This window comes from Pseudophryne corroboree, chromosome 3 (assembly GCF_028390025.1).
Source record: "Pseudophryne corroboree isolate aPseCor3 chromosome 3, aPseCor3.hap2, whole genome shotgun sequence".
Classification (NCBI taxonomy): Eukaryota; Metazoa; Chordata; class Amphibia; order Anura; family Myobatrachidae; genus Pseudophryne; species Pseudophryne corroboree.
In genome coordinates, this window is record NC_086446.1 from 48,360,682 (window position 1) to 48,378,599 (window position 17,918).

Consider the following 17,918-nt stretch of genomic DNA (forward strand, 5'->3'; position numbering starts at 1 on the left):
TTAGAGAGAAAACCTGACCTGCGCCCATGCCCTGGTGATCTAGTGGGATCGCCTGTATCCACAGTGTCCACCGCTAGCACGCGCGGCCCGCCTCCCACTGACCACGCCGGATCGCGATAAAGACGGGGTCCCGCAAGCAGGACCCACTTACCACCTCCCGAAGCGCGGCCACGCGATCCTGGAGAGCCCCAGCCGTGTGTCTAACGTGAAGAAAACCGAAGCCTCCGCTGTAGGTACCCGGCAACCAGGGCTCGGGAGTGTACAGCGCCGCTGGGGAGAGCTGGAGCTGCAGCAGTGAATGTCACAAGACATTTACCACCACTGCTGCCCTTGAAGTCTTCACTTTTTACCTCATAAAAAGCTTTTCTTAGGGCTGCTTGGAGCAGCCCCTCTGTTAAGTGCCTGCTTACTGCAGCACCAACTTACAAAACTGAGCTCCTGTGCAGGGAGGTGGGGTTATAGAGGATGCAGCGCTGTGCATTCTGGGAACAGTCAAAGCTTTGAGCCTGTTGGTGCCTCGGATCAAGATCCTACTCTACACCCCATTGTCCAATCCTTGTGGAGCCCAGTGTACCCCGCAGCAGAAAATAAGAATTTACTCACCGGTAATTCTATTTCTCGTAGTCCGTAGTGGATGCTGGGAACTCCGTAAGGACCATGGGGAATAGCGGGCTCCGAAGGAGGCTGGGCACTCTAGAAAGATCTTAGACTACCTGGTGTGCACTGGCTCCTCCCACTATGACCCTCCTCCAAGCCTCAGTTAGGATACTGTGCCCGGACGAGCATACACAATAAGGAAGGATTTTGAATCCCGGGTAAGACTCATACCAGCCACACCAATCACACCGTACAACTCGTGATATGAAAACCAGTTAACAGTATGAAACAACAGAGCCTCTCAACAGATGGCTCAACAATAACCCGATTTAGTTAACAATAACTATGTACAAGTATTGCAGATAAACCGCACTTGGGATGGGCGCCCAGCATCCACTACGGACTACGAGAAATAGAATTACCGGTGAGTAAATTCTTATTTTCTCTGACGTCCTAGTGGATGCTGGGAACTCCGTAAGGACCATGGGGATTATACCAAAGCTCCCAAACGGGCGGGAGAGTGCGGATGACTCTGCAACACCGAATGAGAGAACTCCAGGTCCTCCTCAGCCGGGGTATCAAATTTATAGAATTTTGCAAATGTGTTTGCCCCTGACCAAGTAGCAGCTCGGCAAAGTTGTAAAGCCGAGACCCCTTGGGCAGCCGCCCAAGATGAGCCCACCTTCCTTGTGGAATGGGCATTGACAGATTTTGGCTGTGGCAGGCCTGCCACAGAATGCGCAAGCTGAATTGTACTACAAATCCAACGAGCAATAGTCTGCTTAGAAGCAGGAGCACCCAGCTTGTTGGGTGCATATAGGATAAACAACGAGTCAGATTTTCTGACTCCAGCCGTTCTAGAAACATATATTTTCAGGGCCCTGACCACGTCTAACAACTTGGAGTCCTCCAAGTCCCTAGTAGCCGCAGGCACCACAATAGGCTGATTCAGGTGAAACGCTGACACCACCTTAGGGAGAAACTGGGGACGAGTCCTCAATTCTGCCCTATCCATATGGATTTTTTTTTTATTTTTTTTTCAAAGCCGCCAATTCTGATACTCGCCTGGCAGAAGCCAAGGCCAATAACATAACCACCTTCCACGTGAGATATTTCAGATCCACGGTTTTTAGTGGTTCAAACCAATGTGATTTTAAGAAACTCAACACCACGTTGAGATCCCAAGGTGCCACAGGAGGCACAAACGGGGGCTGAATATGCAGCACTCCCTTTACAAATGTCTGAACTTCAGGTACTGAAGCTAGTTCTTTCTGAAAGAAAATCGACAGAGCCGAGATCTGTACCTTAATGGAGCCCAGTTTTAGGCCCATATTCACTCCTGCTTGCAGGAAATGCAGAAATCGACCTAGTTGAAATTCCTCTGTTGGGGCCTTTTCGGCCTCACACCATGCAACATATTTCCGCCATATGCGGTGATAATGATTTGCTGTAACCTCTTTCCTGGCTTTAATAAGCGTAGGAATGACTTCCTCCGGAATACCCTTTTCCTTCAGGATCCGGTGTTCAACCGCCATGCCGTTAAACGCAGCCGCGGTAAGTCTTGGAACAGACAGGGCCCCTGCTGTAGCAGGTCTTGCCTGAGTGGCAGAGGCCACGGGTCCTCTGAGATCATCTCTTGAAGTTCTGGGTACCACGCTCTTCTTGGCCAATCCGGAACCACGAGAATTGTGTTTACTCCTCGCTTTCTTATTATTCTCAATACCTTTGGTATGAGCGGCAGAGGAGGGAACACATAAACTGACTGGTACACCCACGGTGTTACCAGAGCGTCCACCGCTATCGCCTGAGGGTCTCTTGACCTGGCGCAATACCTCTCTAGTTTTTTGTTTAGACGGGCCATCATGTCCACCTGTGGACGACCCCACTGATTTGCAATCATTTGGAAGACTTCTGGATGAAGTCCCCACTCTCCCGGGTGGAGGTCGTGTCTGCTGAGAAAGTCTGCTTCCCAGTTGTCTACACCTGGAATGAACACTGCTGACAGTGCTAGTACATGATTTTCCGCCCATCGGAGAATTCTTGAGGCTTCTGCCATTGCCATCCTGCTTCTTGTGCCGCCCTGTCGATTCACATGGGCGACTGCCGTGATGTTGTCTGACTGGATCAGCACCGGCTGGTGTAGGAGCAGGGATCTTGCTTGACTTAGGGCATAGTAGATGGTCCTTAGCTCCAGAATATTTATGTGAAGAGAAGTCTCCTGACTTGACCATAGTCCTTGGAAGTTTCTTCCCTTTGTGACTGCCCCCCAGCCTCGCAGGCTGGCATCCGTGGTCACCAGGACCCAGTCCTGTATGCCGAATCTGCGGCCCTCCAGAAGATGAGCACTCTGCAGCCACCATAGAAGAGACACCCTGGTTCTTGGAGACAGGGTTATCAAGCGATGCATCTGAAGATGCGATCCGGACCACTTGTCCAACAGATCCCACTGAAAAATTCTGGCATGGAACCTGCCGAATGGAATTGCCTCGTAAGAAGCTACCATCTTTCCCAGGACCCGCGTGCAGTGATGCACCGATACCTGTTTTGGTTTCAGGAGGTCTCTGACTAGAGAAGACAACTCCCTGGCTTTTTCCTCCGGGAGAAACACTTTTTTCTGGGCTGTGTCCAGAATCATCCCCAGGAACATTAGACGTGTCGTCGGTACCAGCTGTGACTTTGGAATATTCAGAATCCAGCCGTGCTGGCGCAGCACTTCCTGAGATAGTGCTACTCCCACCAACAACTGTTCCTTGGACCGTGCCTTTATTAGGAGATCGTCCAAGTACGGGATAATTAAAACTCCCTTTCTTCGAAGGAGTATCATCATTTCCGCCATAACCTTGGTAAATACCCTTGGTGCTGTGGAAAGTCCAAACGGCAGCGTCTGGAATTGGTAATGGCAGTCCTGTACCACAAATCTGAGGTACTCCTGGTGAGGATGGTAAATGGGGACATGCAGGTAAGCATCCTTGATGTCCAGGGAAACCATGTAATCCCCCTCGTCCAGGCTTGCAATAACCGCCCTGAGCGATTCCATCTTGAACTTTAATTTTTTTATGTACTTGTTCAAGGATTTCAAATTTAAAATGGGTCTCACCGAACCGTCTGGTTTCGGTACCACAAATAGTGTGGAATAGTAACCCCGACCTCGTTGAAGTAGGGGTACCTTGATTATCACCTGCTGGGAATACAGCTTGTGAATTGCCGCTAGCACCGCCTCCCTGTCTGAGGGAGCAATCGGCAAGGCAGATTTTAGGAACCGGTGGGGTGGAGCCGCCTCGAATTCCAGCTTGTACCCCTGAGATACTACTTGAAGGATCCAGGAATCCACTTGTGAGCGAGCCCACTGATCGCTGAAATTTTTGAGGCGGGCCCCCACCGTACCTGGCTCCGCCTGTGGAGCCCCACCGTCATGCGGCGGACTTAGAAGAAGAAGCGGGGGAGGACTTTTGCTCCTGGGAACCTGCTGTTTGTTGCAGCCTTTTTCCCCTACCTCTGCCCCTAGACAGAAAAGAACCTCCTTTTCCACGCTTGCTTTTCTGTGTCCGAAAGGACTGAACCTGATAAAATGGCGCCTTCTTAGGCTGTGAGGGGACATGGGGTAGAAATGCTGACTTCCCAGACGATGCTGTGGAAACTAGGTCGGAGAGACCATCCCCAAATAATTCCTCCCCCTTATAAGGCAAAACTTCCATGTGCCTTTTGGAATCTGCATCTCCTGTCCACTGGCGAGTCCATAAGCATCTCCTAGCAGAAATGGACAATGCACTTACTTTAGATGCCAGCCGGCAGATTTCCCTCTGTGCATCTCTCATATACAAGACTGAATCTTTGATATGGTCAATTGTTAGCAGAATCGTGTCTCTGTCTAGTGTGTCAATATTTTCTGACAGTTTATCTGACCACGCAGCGGCAGCACTGCACATCCATGCTGACGCAATAGCTGGTCTAAGTATAATGCCTGAGTGTGTGTAAACAGACTTCAGGATCGCCTCCTGCTTTCTATCAGCAGGCTCCTTAAGGGCGGCCGTATCCTGTGACGGTAGTACCACCTTTTTAGACAAACGTGTGAGCGCTTTATCCACCCTAGGGGGTGTTTCCCAGTGTAACCTATCCTCTGGCGGGAAAGGGAACGCCATTAGCAGCTTCTTAGGAATTACTAATTTTTTATCAGGGGAAGCCCACGCTTCTTCACACACCTCATTTAATTCATCTGAAGGGGGAAAAACTACGGGTAGTTTTTTCTCCCCAAACATAATACCCTTTTTTGTGGTACCTGGATGTAAATCAGAAATGTTTAGCACCTCTTTCATTGCTTCAATCATGCAGTGAATGGCCCTGACGGGCATTAGATTCGACTCATCCTCGTCGACACTGGTGTCAGTATCAGTGTCGACATCTACGTTTGCCACCTGAGATAGCGGGCGTTTTAGAGCCCCTGATGCCCCTTGAGACACCTGGACAGGCACGAGCTGAAGACTCGGCTGTCCCACAGTTGGCATGCCGTCAAATTTCTTATGTAAAGAGTCTATACGTGCACTCATTTCTTTCCATAAGCTCATCCACTCAGGTGTCTGCCCCCCAGGGGGTGACATCCCTCCTAAAGGCATCTGCTCCGCCTCCACATCATTATCCTCATCAAACATGTCGACACAGCCGTACCGACACACCCCACACACACAGGGAATGCTTAAACAGAGGACAGGACCCACAAAAAGCCCTTTGGGGGGACAGAGTAAGAGTATGCCAGCACACACCAGAGCGCTATATATATACAGGGACTAACTGAGTTATGTCCCTAATAGCTGCTTTTCAATAAAATATAATATATATACTGCCAAATTTAATGCCCCCCCTCTCTTTTCCCTCTTACTGGTACTGTAGATTGCAGGGAAGAGCCAGGGAGCTTCCTTCCAGCGGAGCTGTGAGGGAAAAATGGTGCCAGTGTGCTGAGGAGATAGGCTCCGCCCCTTTTTCGCGGCCTATTCTCCCGCTTTTTATGGAATTCTGGCAGGGGTATTTACCTCATATATAGCCCCTGGGGCTATACATTGAGGTATTTTATCCAGCCAAGGTGTTTTTATTGCTGCCTCAGGGCGCCCCCCCCCAGCGCCCTGCACCCTCAGTGACCGGAGTGTGAAGTGTGTGAGAGGAGCAATGGCGCACAGCTGCAGTGCTGTGCGCTACCTTGGTGAAGACAGAGTCTTCATGCCGCCGATTTTCCAGACCATCTTCTTGCTTCTGGCTCTGTAAGGGGGACGGCGGCGCGGCTCCGGGACCGAACATCAAGGCTGGGCCTGCGGTCGATCCCTCTGGAGCTAATGGTGTCCAGTAGCCTAAGAAGCCCAATCCGGCTGCAAGCAGGCGAGTTCGCTTCTTCTCCCCTTAGTCCCTCGCTGCAGTGAGCCTGTTGCCAGCAGGTCTCACTGAAAATAAAAAAATCTAAGACTATTACTTTCTAAGAGCTCAGGAGAGCCCCTAGTGTGCATCCAACCTCGGCCGGGCACGAAATCTAACTGAGGCTTGGAGGAGGGTCATAGTGGGAGGAGCCAGTGCACACCAGGTAGTCTAAGATCTTTCTAGAGTGCCCAGCCTCCTTCGGAGCCCGCTATTCCCCATGGTCCTTACGGAGTTCCCAGCATCCACTAGGACGTCAGAGAAAATAATAATACCACATATCAGTGTGTGCCAGGAGCAGTGTTATTCCCCTCATATATCACTGTACGGTCCCCTCTCCCCTATATAATAATATCACATATCAGTGTGTGCCGGAAGCTGTGTTATTCCCCCTCATATATCACTGTACGGTCCCCTCTCCCCTATATAATAATATCACATATCAGTGTGTGCCGGGAGCTGTGTTAATCTCCTCATATATCACTGTACGGTCCCCTCTCCCCTTTATAATAATACCACATATCAGTGTGTGCCAGGGGCTGTGTTATTCCCCCTCATATATCACTGTACGGTCCCCTCTCCCCTATATAATAATATCACATAGTGTGTGCCGGGAGCTGTGTTATTCCCCTCATATATCACTGTACGGTCCCCTCTCCCCTTTATAATAATACCACATATCAGTGTGTGCCAGGAGCTGTGTTATTCCCCTCATATATCACTGTACGGTCCCCTCTCCCCTATATAATAATAATAATACCACATATCAGTGTGTGCCAGGGGCTGTGTTATTCCCCTCATATATCACTGTACGATCCCCTCCCCCCTATATAATAATACCACATATCAGTGTGTGCCAGGGGCTGTGTTATTCCCCTCATATATCACTGTACGGTCCCCTCTCCCCTTTATAATAATACCACATATCAGTGTGTGCCAGGGGCTGTGTTATTCCCCTCATATATCACTGTACGGTCCCCTCTCCCCTATATAATAATAATACCACATATCAGTGTGTGCCGGGGGCTGTGATATTCCCCCTCATATATCACTGTACGGTCCCCTCTCCCCTATATAATAATACCACATATCAGTGAGTGCCGGGAGCTGTGTTAATCCCCTCATATATCACTGTACGGTCCCCTCTCCCCTTTATAATAACACCACATATCAGTGTGTGCCCGGGGCCGTGATATTCCCCCTCATATATCACTGTACGGTCCCCTCTCCCCTATATAATAATACCACATATCAGTGTGTCGGGAGCTGTGTTATTCCCCTCATATATCACTGTACGGTCCCCTCTCTCCTATTATAATAATACCACATATCAGGGTGTGCCGGGGGCTGTGTTATTCCCCTCATATATCACTGTACGGTCCCCTCTCCCCTATATAATAATACCACATATCAGTGTGTCGGGAGCTGTGTTATTCCCCCTCATATATCACTGTATGGTCCCCTCTCCCCTATATAATAATACCACATATCAGTGTGTGCCAGGGGTTGTGTTATTCCCCCTCTTTGATCACTGTACGGTCCCCTCTCCCCTATATATATAATAAAACAAGTTACCTGAGGGAACAGGACAGGTCTCTATTATAGAGAATACCCTTGAGCTCCGACCCTTGAAAACGCGTCAAATTCAGTAAATGACAATATGTAAACTATAACAAAATGGCCACCACATATCTATCTCTAGTGGTGGTTTTTAGGTTCTAGTGGGTGGGCCGTCAAACAGCCTGCACAGACGATTGGCTGATGCGGGGTGAGCGGGAGGGGACAGCTGCGATGTGGACGTGTCAGTAGGATAATAAGAGTTAGAGCTGCAGGAACAGTAACCATGGCTACAGAGAGACGCCGCGGAGACCCCGCCTCTCTGATACCATGTGACTAGGAACTACATCCCCCAGAGTGCACCGCTCCCTTCTCAGTGTATTGCGTTCCGCCTTTCAAGTGTGTTGTGTGACTGGAGCGCTGAGAGGCCGCAGTAGGTCTCTTACTGTTATATAGGGGGAGCAGCCAGTGGTGTCCTATTATTAGTATTATACAGGGGGAGCAGCCAGTGGTGTCCTATTATTAGTATTATACAGGAGGAGCAGCCTGTGGTGTCCTGTTATTATTAGTATTGATATTATTATTGTGGTGTCATGTTGTTGTTAATAATAATAACAACAACAACAACAAGAGGACACCACCTGGCTGCTCTCCCTGTATAATACTAATAACAGGACACCACAAGTTGCTCATCCTTTATAATAATAACAACAGGACACCATAGGCCGCTCCCACGATATAATAATAATAACAACAGGATACCATAGGCCGCTCCCACGGTATAATAATAATAATAATAACAGGACACCACAGGCTGCTCCCCCTGTATAATAATAATGACAGGACACCACAGGCTGCTCTTCTGAATAATAATAATAATAATACAGGGGAGCAGTTTGTGGTGTCCTATTATTATTATTATTATTATTATTATTATTATTATTATAATACAGGGGGAGCAGCCTGTGGTGTCCTGTTATTAGTATTATACAGGGGGAGCAGCCTGTGGTGTCCTGTTATCATTATTATTAATACACAGGCGAAGCAGCCTGTGGTGTCCTGTTATTATTATATAGATAGAGCAGCCTGTGGTGTCCTGTTATTATTATTATTATTATATAGATAGAGCAGCCTGTGGTGTCCTGTTATTATTATTATTATTATATAGGTGGAGCAGCCTGTGGTGTCCTGTTATCATTATTATTAATACACAGGCGAAGCAGCCTGTGGTGTCCTGTTATTATTATATAGATAGAGCAGCCTGTGGTGTCCTGTTATTATTATTATTATTATTATATAGATAGAGCAGCCTGTGGTGTCCTGTTATTATTATTATTATTATATAGATAGAGCAGCCTGTGGTGTCCTGTTATTATTATTATTATTATATAGGTGGAGTAGCCTGTGGTGTCCTGTTGTTATTATTATTATTCTTATATAGATAGAGCAGCCTGTGGTGTCCTGTTATTATTATTATTATATAGATGGAGCAGCCTGTGGTGTCCTGTTATTATTATACATGGTAGCAGCCTGTGGTGTCCTGTGGGGGTACTTTGGTGTAGAATACATATACTGTGTAGTAGGGGCACAGTTGCACGGGGGTTTACTACGTGTCCCGGCGGTCGGGATGCGGACGATCAGCATACCGGCACCAGGATCCCGACCACCGGAATGCCCGCAGCAGGGCGAGCGCAAATGAGACCCTAGAGGGCTCGCTGCGGGCACGGTGGCGCGTTAGGCGCGCCAAACTATTTGTTCTGCCTCCAGGGGGGTCGTGGACCCCCCAAGAGGGAGAATATATGTCGGTATCCCGGTGGTCGGTATTCCGGCGCTGGTATGCTGGGCGCCAGGATCCCGAGCACCGGGATATCGAGTGCCACCCGTTGCACGGCATCCTATGTATTATTGGCACTGTGGCATACTATGTATCGGGGGCAGTGTGGCATGGCATACTATATAGTGGGGGTACTGTGCCCTGGCATATCACGAGCGTGGGGGGTACTGTGGCCTGGCACTGTGTTGCGGCATGTGGTTTATCGGGTTCACTGGCGCAGCATTTGGTGTATTGCGTGCACTGTTATGCAACTTTTTGTGTATTGGGGCACAGTGGCGTGGCATACTATGTAGTGGGGCAAACTATGAATTAGGCACCAGGAGCGTGCATGTTTTGGGGTCTGATGGGCATTGAAGTGGCATGAGTGGTGCAGTATAGAAGTTTTTATATATTTTGGTTGTGGATTATACTCTGGCTCCGACTTTTTTAGCTGGCTTCTAGATTTTAGAAAAATGTATCAAGCCCAGGTCTATGTAGTTCTTTGCTCACCTGTCGTTATCCTTAGGCCTCAATTTTTTCCAACGCCCCACCCATTGCGTCATCTTGCTGTTTCCTTTACTCTTTCCAAATGTGAGGATCCATCCATAGATACCAGTGACTGTCAGAGGACTCTCCACCGAAGTAAAGGCTGCATACACTTTACCAGAGAGCCTATACAGGTTGAGTATCCCATATCCATATATTCCGAAATACGGAATATTCCGAAATACGGACTTTTTTGAGTGAGAGTGAGATAGTGAAACCTTTGTTTTTTGATGGCTCAATGTACACAAACTTTGTTTAATACACAAAGTTATTAAAAATATTGTATTAAATGACCTTAAGGCTGTGTGTATAAGGTGTATATGAAACATAAATGAATTGTGTGAATGTATACACACTTTGTTTAATGCACAAAGTTATAAAAAATATTGTCTAAAATGACCTTCAGGCTGTGTGTATAAGGTGTATATGTAACATAAATGCATTCTGTGCTTAGATTTAGGTCCCATCACCATGATATCTCTTTATGGTATGCAATTATTCCAAAATACGGAAAAATCCCATATCCAAAATACCTCTGGTCCCAAGCATTTTGGATAAGGGATACTCAACCTGTATATATTTAAAATAGACCCTAGCAAAACTTCACTTATCTTTCTTATTGATGTCTCCACAGATGCACAGGGCACCATAGCACTGAAGATATCAGATTAGTATGTGTCACCCAGCAGCCGTCTCATGTGTCGGAGGACAGATCAGGACCCAGAGTCCCATCACGATGCCTCCACCTCACTCACTGATACATGTGAGGCACAATGACCAGAAGATCCTGGAACTCACCAACAAGATCATTCAGCTGCTGACTGGAGAGGTGACTGCTGGGAATGTGACATTATACAGTAACACCAGGGGACGTGTCAGGGTGATGACTGGATAGGTGACTGCTGGGAATGGGGCATTATACAGTAACACCAGGGGATGTGTCTGGGTGATGACTGGAGAGGTGACTGCTGGGAATGGGGCATTATACAGTAACACCAGGGGATGTGTCTGGGAGATGACTGGAGAGGTGACTGCTGGGAATGGGGCATTATGCAGTAACACCAGGGGATGTGTCTGGGTGATGACTGGAGAGGTGGCTGCTGGGAATGGGGCATTATACAGTAACACCGGGGGATGTGTCTGGGAGATGACTGGAGAGGTGACTGCTGGGAATGGGGCATTATACAGTAACACCGGGGGATGTGTCTGGGTGATGACTGGAGAGGTGATTGCTGGGAATGGGACATTATACAGTAACACCAGGGGATGTGTCTGGGAGATGACTGGAGAGGTGACTACTGGGAATGGGGCATTATACAGTAACACCAGGGGATGTGTCTGGGTGATGACTGGAGAGGTGACTGCTGGGAATGGGGCATTATACAGTAACACCAGGGGATGTGTCTGGGTGATGACTGGAGAGGTGACCGCTGGGAATGGGACGTTATACAGTAACACTGGGGGACGTGTCTGGGTTATGACTGGAGCGGTGACTGCTGGGAATGGGGCATTATACAGTAACACCGGGGGATGTGTCTGGGTGATGACTGTATCATTGTGTGTGTCAGGTTCCTATAAGGTCTGAGGATGTTACTGTCTATCTCTCCATGCAGGAGGGGGAGTATATAGAGGAACACAGAGGTCTGTACAAGGATGTGATGATGGAGAATCACTGGCTCCTCACATCACTGGGTAAGAGGAGACAGTCATGTATTGTACAGGGGAGAGCAGGTATGGGGACTCCTATATACACACATCACCTGATAATCACATATATACAATGTACTCAGTCACTGTGTGTCTCCTATAGATGGACCCACAAACAGAGATACACCAGAGAGATGTCCCCGTCCTCTGTATTCCCAGGACTGAACAGAGGAGAATCACAGGATTCCACAGGAGGATCAGGTAGGTGAGATTTAGGGTCTCGTCAATATACCAAAGTTAGTGTCACTATATGATCTATCGATTTGCTGTTTAGGACACACTGATATTATTTTCTCTAACGTCCTAAGTGGATGCTGGGGACTCCGTAAGGACCATGGGGAATAGACGGGCTCCGCAGGAGACAGGGCACTTTAAAGAAAGAATTAGGTCTACTGGTGTGCACTGGCTCCTCCCTCTATGTCCCTCCTCCAGACCTCAGAATCTGTGCCCGAACGAGAAGGGTGCACCTTAGTGAGCTCTACAGAGCTTGCTGAGAAAGAAAGGGGGTAATTCCAAGTTGATCGCAGCAGGAAATTTTTTAGCAGTTGGGCAAAACCATGTGCACGGCAGGGGGGGGAAATGTAACATGTACAGAGAGAGTTAGATTTGGGTGGGTTATTTTGTTTCTGTGCAGGGTAAATACTGGCTGCTTTATTTTTACACTGCAATATAGACTGCAGATTGAACTCACCACACCCAAATCTAACTCTCTCTGCACATGTTATATCTGCCTCCCCCTGCAGTGCACATGGTTTTGCCCAACTGATAACAAAGTTCCTGCTGCGATCAACTCAGAATTACCCCCAAAGTCTTTTGTTAGGTTTTTTATTTTCAGAGAGCTTCTGCTGGCAACAGACTCTCTGCTACGTGGGACTGAGGGGAGAGAAGCAAACCTTACCACCCGTGGAATAGGTTGCGCTTCTTAGGCTACTGGACACCATTAGCTCCAGAGGGATTGAACACAGGTACTCACCATTGGCGGTCCGATCCCAGGGCCGCGCCGCCGCCCCCCTCGCAGAGCCAGAAGCAAGAAGCACCGCGTGGATGAAGAAAATCGGCGGCAGAAGACTCCAGTCTTCACATAAGGTAGCGCACAGCACTGCAGCTGTGCGCCATTGCTCCCACAGCACACCACACACTCCGGTTACTGTAGGGTGCAGGGCGCAGGGGGGGGCGCCCTGGGCAGCAATAAGGTACCTTTTTTTAGGCAAAGTGAGCAGCCATACAGTTGGGCACTGTATGTCTGCATGAGCCCCCGCCATTATTTTACACAAACGCGGGACAGAAGCCCGCCGCGGAGGGGGCGGGGCTTCTTCCTCAGCACTCACCAGCGCCATTTTCCTCTTCACAGCTCAGCTGGAAGGAAGCTCCTTAGACTCTCGCCTACAGAATCACGATTGAGGGGTGAAACAGACAGGGGGGGGGGACACACATAAATTTAGGCGCAAATCATATAATACAGCAGCTACTGGGTAAACACTGAGTTTCTGTGTTTTTTCCTGGGTCATATAGCGCTGGGGTGTGTGTTGGCATACTCTCTCTCTGTCTCCCCAAAGGGCCTTGTGGGGGAATTGTCCTCAGATGTGCATTCCCTGAGTGGGTGGTGTGTCAGTATGTGTGTGTCGACATGTCTGATGTAGTAGGCTCCCATAAGGAGGAGATGGAGCAAATATGGGTGTGAGAAGGTGTCGCCGTCGACAACGCCGACATCTGTTTGGATATGTGTAATTAGTGCTACGATAAAGTTATTGCACAAAGAAGGTTAGGAAACAGACAGGAAGTCTACCATGTCTGTCCCTATGTCGCAGAGTCCGTCAGAGTCTCTCAATGATCACTATCCAAGATAATAAACACTGATATCGACACGGAGTTTGACTTCAGTGTCGACTACGATAATGCAAAATTACAGCCAGATTGGCAGAAAAGTATTCAATATATGTTATTGTAATAAAAGATGATTTGCATATCACTGATGACTCATCTGTCCCTGACACAAGGGTACACAGGTGTAAGGGAAGCTGAGGTAAATTTCCCTCCTCTCATGAGGAAAAACAGCGGGAATCTCCAGACAAGAGACTGCAGCTTCCCACAAAGATTTCTCAGGCAGTATCCTGTCCCCACTAGGGCCAGGATAGGATGGAAATCTTCCCCTAGGGTGTCACAAAAGGCAGCCCTGATGTTACAGCTATTCTCAGGGATCCTGCAGATAGCGTGCACAGTCTGGTACACTACTCAGACCGGCGATGGGGTCGGTATGGGTTTATAGTGCTGTGGCAGCGTGGATAGGAACCTTATCAGCAGAGATAGAGACCCTAGTAAAATATATAGGGATATATATATATTTATATTAAAGATGCTGTCTTAAGAGATATGTCTATATATATATATATATATATATATATATATAAACATGCCCATAGAGACATGAGTATACTGGGTCCTAGTGTCAAAGCTGTGTTGATTTCTGCTTGACGCATCCTGTACAGTAGACAATGGACAGATGATGCCGACTTAAGAGGCATATGGAAGGCTGAGGATTGTGTGGAGAAGGGTTCTCGGATCTGGTCTCCACGGCTATATCTGGTAATTCTGATATTTTGCCTTATATCCCTGCACAGCCCAGGAAAGCACGACATTATCACATGCAGCCTTTCAAATAAAGAAACAAGAAAGTCCGAGATGCGTCCTTTCTTGCCAGAGGCGGGGGCAGAGAAAACTCCTCCCCAGCCTCTACATAATCCACCGCATGTCGCTGGGGCTCCACAGGCGGAGCTAGGCCGGTGGGGGCACGCCTTCGGAAGTGCAGCCACAAGTGGGTTCACTCCCTGTTAGATCCCTGGGCAATAGAGATTGTGTCTCAGGGATACAAGCTAGACTTTGAGAAAAAAAATGCCCCTCACCGACGGCCCTGTCGGCTTACCCTCACGAGAGGGAAACAGTGTGAACTGTGTTTCAAAAATTGTATATTCAACAGGTGGTGGTCAAGGTTCCCCTCATTCAACAAGGAGGGGATTATTATTGTTATTTGACCATGTTGTGGTGCCAAAACCAGAAGGTTTGGTCAGACCCATATTGGATTTAAAATCCCGGAAGGGGCAAGTCAAGTTGGCATCGCTTAGAGCGATCGTTGTAGGCTTGAAAGGCCACCTCATCAGGCGTACCTCAGAATTGCGGTACGAATTGTCATTACCAGTTTAGAAAGGTAATGGCGGTAGTGATGGTGATCCTGCGGAAGCTAGGTGTCACTATTATCACGTATGTAGACGATCTCCGCTTAGAAACGAGATCAAGAGAGCAGTTGCTGAACAGCGTATCACTTTCTCTGGAAGTGTAACGGCAACGAGACTGGATTCTATATATCCAAGGTCGCAGTTGGTTCCTACAGCTCATCTGCCTCTTCTAGGCATGATCCTAGATACAGACCAGAAAGGGGTTTATCTTCCGATGGAAAGAGCCCAGGAACTCGGGACACTGGTCAGGAATATATATATATATATATACCAAAATAGGTATTAGTGCATCACTGCACTCGAGTCCTGGGCAGGATGGTGACATCATAAGAGGCATTCCCCTCGGCAGGTTCCATGTGAGGACCTTCCAGTGGGACTTACTGGACACGTGGTCCGGATCACTTCTTCAGATGCATTGGTTAATCACCCTATCCTCCAGAGCCAGGGTGTCTCTCCTGTGGTGGCTGCAGAATGCTCACCTTCTCGAGGGCCGCAGATTTGGCATTCAGGACTGAGTCCGGGTGACCACGGATGCAAGCCTCCGAGGGTGGGGGGGCAGTCACACAGGGATGACATTTCCAAGGTCTATGGTCAAGTCAGGAGACTTGCCTTCACATCAACTAAGGGTCATATACAACGCCCTACGTCAAGCGGAGACCCTGCTTCGCGACCAACCGGTTCTGATTTAGTCAGACAACATCACCACAGTGACTCATGTAAACCGCCAAGGCGGCACAAGGAGCAGGGTGGTGAGGATGGAAGCCACCAGATTTCTTCGCTGGGCGGAGAATCACGTAAGCGCACTGTCAGCAGTGTTCATTCCGGGAGTGGACAACTGGGAAGCAGACTTCCTCAGCAGGCACGACCTCCACCCGGGAGAGTGGTGACTTCATCAAGAAGTCTTCACGTTGATTGTAAGTCGGTGGGATCTGCCACAGGTGGACAGGATAGCATCCTGCCTCAACAAAACCCTACAGCGGTATTGCGCCAGGTCAAGAGACCCTCAGGCGATAGCTGTGGATACACTAATGACACTGTGGGTGTTCCAGTCGGTGTATGTATTTCCCCTTTTCTTCTCATACTCAAGGTACTGAGAATCATAAGGAAAAGAGGAGTGAGAACAATACTCATTGTTCCGGATTGGCCAAGAAGGACTTGGTATCCAGATCTGCAAGAGATGCTCACAGAGGACCCATGGCCTCTGCCTCTATGATAGGCCTGGTTGCAACAGGGGCCCTGTCTGTTCCAAGCGGTTGAACGCCGGATCCTAGCAGAAAAAGGCATTCCGGATGAGGTGTTTCATACGCTGATAAAAAAGGCTTCCCTAAGGAGGTGATGGAGCAAGTATGTGTGTGGGTGGGTGTCTCCGTAGACAACGCCGTCACCTGTTTGGATAGGTGTAATTTAGTGCTAAGGTGAATTGAGTGCACAAAAGTTGGAGAACGGACAGGAAATCTACCCATGTCCATCCCTATGTTGCAGAGACCTTTAGAATCTCGCAATGTTCACTATCCAATATGATGGACACTGATATCGACATGGCGGTTGACTCCAGTGTCGACTAAGATAATGTAAAATATTCAATGTGACGGCTGAACATTGTCACCGTATATGGCAAAAATATGTTGCTCGGTGTGAGGTCAGGAATGCTCCTGCAGAGGAATTCCAGCTAGGCCTTTTTTTCCTTCACTCCCTATAGTCGGGAGTGTCTTTGGGCCTAAAGTTTCAAAATAGACCTGGCTTCTCTTCCTGAAGTTCAGACTTTTGTAAAGGGAGTGCTGTATATTCAGCCCCATTTGTGCCTCCAGTGGTATTGCGTTTCCTGAAGTCACACTGGCTTGAGCCACTTAAAACCATGGAGTTAAAATTTCTCACGTGGAATGTGGTCATGCTGCTAGCATTAGCTTCAGCCAGGCGGGTGTCGGAATTGGCGGCTTTATCACATAAAAGCCCCTATCTGTTTTTTTCATATGGACAGGGCAGAATTGCGGACTCGTGAGCAATTTCTGCCGAAGGTAGTGTCATCTTTTCATATGAACCAACATATTGTGGTGCCTGTAGCTACCAGTGACTTGAAGGATTCCAAGTTACTAGATGTAGTACGGGCTTTGAAGTTTTCTGGGGCCAGAACGGCTAAGATCAGGAAAACGGAGTTGCTGTTTATCCTGTATGCATCCAACAAGCTGGGTGCTCCTGCTTCAAAGAAAACTATTGCTCGCTGGATCTGTAACACGATTCAGCAGACTCATTCTGCGGCTGGGGTGCCGCATCCGAAATCAGTAAAGGCCCATTCCATAAAGAAGGTGGGCTCTCCTTGGGCGGCTGCCCGAGGGGTCTCGGCATTACAGCTTTGCCGAGCAGCTACTTGGTTGGGTTCAAACACATTTGCTAAGTTCTACAAGTTTGATACCCTAGCTGAGGAGGACCTTGAGTTTGCTCATTCGGTGCTGCAGAGTCATCCGCACTCTCCCGCCCATGTGGGAGCTTTGGTATAATCCCCATGGTCCCCAGCATCCACTTAGGACGTTAGAGAAAATAAGATTTTACTCACCGGTAAATCTATTTCTCGTAGTCCGTAATGGATGCTGGGCGCCCGTCCCAAGTGCGGACTTCTTCTGCAATACTTGTATATAGTTATTGCTTAACAAAGGCTTATGTTATGTTACATCAGGTTGTCTGATGTTCTGTATTTGTTCATACTGTTAACTGGGTATGGTTATCACGAGTTATACGGTGTGATTGGTGTGGCTGGTATGAGTCTTACCCTGGATTCCAAAATCCTTTCCTTGTAATGTTAGCTCGTCCGGGCACAGTTTCCTTAACTGAGGTCTGGAGGAGGGGCATAGAGGGAGGAGCCAGTGCACACCAGTAGACCTAATTCTTTCTTTAAAGTGCCCTGTCTCCTGCGGAGCCCGTCTATTCCCCATGGTCCTTACGGAGTCCCCAGCATCCACTATGGACTACGAGAAATAGATTTACCGGTGAGTACACAGGATAACAATGGGATATGATGAAGCGACAGCGGATTTGCACCAATCGGTCAAAGCTTTTCCGGCCTCCCAACATGCAAC

General features: G+C 48.3%; 1 protein-coding gene and 1 long non-coding RNA gene across 2 annotated transcripts in view; one reads left to right on the forward strand and one right to left on the reverse strand.

Moving 5' to 3' along the window:
- LOC135054679 (zinc finger protein 260-like) overlaps positions 1 to 7,770 on the reverse strand; it is a 43,994-nt gene extending 36,224 nt beyond the window's left edge. Inside the window, exon 1 of the mRNA XM_063957933.1 lies at positions 7,570 to 7,770. The gene's annotated coding sequence lies outside the window, so the exon portion shown is untranslated. The remainder of the gene's footprint in view (positions 1 to 7,569) is intronic.
- A 3,959-nt stretch (positions 7,771 to 11,729) lies between these two features.
- Positions 11,730 to 17,918, forward strand: part of LOC135054692 (uncharacterized) — a 220,646-nt gene continuing 214,457 nt past the window's right edge. The window contains exon 1 of the long non-coding RNA XR_010243552.1: positions 11,730 to 11,818. This is a non-coding gene — a long non-coding RNA (uncharacterized LOC135054692). The remainder of the gene's footprint in view (positions 11,819 to 17,918) is intronic.